Genomic DNA, 2172 nt, shown 5'->3' with positions numbered 1-2172 from the left:
ACTTCAAGTTTTTTCAAACTTAGGAGAATTTAACTTGTATTGTCAGGTGTTTAAGTTATTGATCTTCATCACAAAGTAAACTTGCGACGATATTTTCAAATGCTTTCACATTGAAAAAAAAATCTTCGTATTAGAACAAACAATATGGATTAGTCTTCCGATGGTTATCCTATCCTACATGAGATAAATACATCTGCATAATTAATTTGTTATGAATGCACATAGTAATATATTAAAATAATATGGATACTAATAGAGTTACTTCCAATACTAATTAATAAATAAACAACAGATAATGGTCTACGATGTATCCACTTTGATGTGAGCATAATTTATACATTTGTATCATCTTATTTAAATTTTATTATTTTTATGGTTTTATAGGTAGCATCTGTATAACCTACCGTTATCGGTGAGCATGGCCAAATTGGCGAATATTGGTAGTACCAAGCAACCTCAGAATAAGGAGTACAGAGTCAGTGGTTATTTTAAAATCATATCATACTACTTGGCAATTATTGAAACAACAAGTACAGGAGTTGGAAGATCGGAAGTGAAAGAAGTAGTAGTTCACATGGGTTCATAATTGACAACGCAAGGGTACCAAGTACACCACCAACTTTTTCGTTCGCAACCTGTAAGGACAAACCCTAATACAATTGCAAGTAGACCAACTGAATGATCCTTTTATATCTCTAACCTCTTTTCAATCAGTGTGAGTCTGTGAACCTGATTGTTAAGAGGAGTACTTGAACGATCTCAAAAATCAATATCCAATATCAATCTAGTCGTATCCAAATAATCCAATCAGAACTTTTCCAAGTAATTAAACTTGTTATCTATATTTCAAGATACGAATTCTACAAGAATAAGTCTCTTAATCGATCACAATTAGATGGAAGTATCTACTAAGATTGAATATATACAATTTCCATAAATCCAATTATAAAGACCTATTAATGGCGTTAAACTTTTGGGAGGCCCGGTGAGTTTGGATATGACTTTTATAAGTGATATGGTGTTGAGTATGGTGAAAAAGACTATTCAACTAATGAATGCCATAAAAAAACCGCAAGGATCCTCAAAATGAGATGTTATTACTTCGCAATTGCACTGGTGTGTCACGGTTATATTTTACAACGCACACTACCAATCCTGCAGCTCTTCAACAAGCCACTTATTTTTTTATGACTATTTGCTCTGTTATCTGAGACTTTGGTTCACTAGAGATTGAGCCGGTTTTGGGCCATTGCAGAAGAGATTAGCTACTTTTCCGATCAAAGATGGTGGTTTAGGTATTTATACTATCTTGCTTCTCAGAGCCAGGCTACTTGGGTGCAAAAGGTAATACTTGGTAACTTATTCTCCTCGGACAAAGGTTCTGCTTATCAGTTGGCTCTTCAGAATTTTATCTAGGTATGTGGACTTTCTTCTAGCTTTCGCGTCGATGATACTTCTATGCATTCCCTGACAGTACTTATTTTGATGCAATTAAGAAGCAAATCTCAAACCAATTTACTATATCTGCAAGAGATTCCATTATGTGGCAATGTAATCTTGTCAAACATGCACAAGATTATCTTACGGATGTACTCATTAATGGACTTAACCAATGTCTTGTCCCAAGACAGTCAGAGTTGTACTTTATTATCGCATTGGTATCTCCTTGTTTGTGGATAATGTTTGTGCCCAATCTGTAACAAATATATGGATATTTTCGATGATCATGCGCTCCATTATGTTAAGGATGTTGGACTCAAGTTTCGACATAGTTCGTGATGTAATTACCGACATTTGTTAAAAGGCTGGTGTACCTGCTCGTAAGGAAGTTGCCCTTGGGTTTTTGTCCGATGATGACAAAGATTTGTGTACTGCAGACATCCTTGTTTTAAATTGGGAGAATGGTAAAGATGTTTGTATGGATGTCATAGGTGTCTCACCCTTCACTGGAGAAGGTGTTCGTGCTTCATCCCCGACAAAGCCATTTCAAACGTTGTTTCGTATAAATGTACTAAATACTTGGACAAATGTGTTTCACATGGCTATGGTTTAGGCATTCTAGATTTCTCGAATTTAGGAGAGCTTGGTGAGGATACCTTGTGTTTTTTTAAGCGTTTGAAAAAAAAATTAGTTTGTAATGATGCTAGTAGTGGAGTAGGTAGTTTTATTTTT

The sequence above is a fragment of the Papaver somniferum genome, chromosome 6, assembly GCF_003573695.1.
Source record: "Papaver somniferum cultivar HN1 chromosome 6, ASM357369v1, whole genome shotgun sequence".
NCBI lineage: Eukaryota > Viridiplantae > Streptophyta > Magnoliopsida > Ranunculales > Papaveraceae > Papaver > Papaver somniferum.
This window is presented reverse-complemented; position numbering follows the sequence as displayed.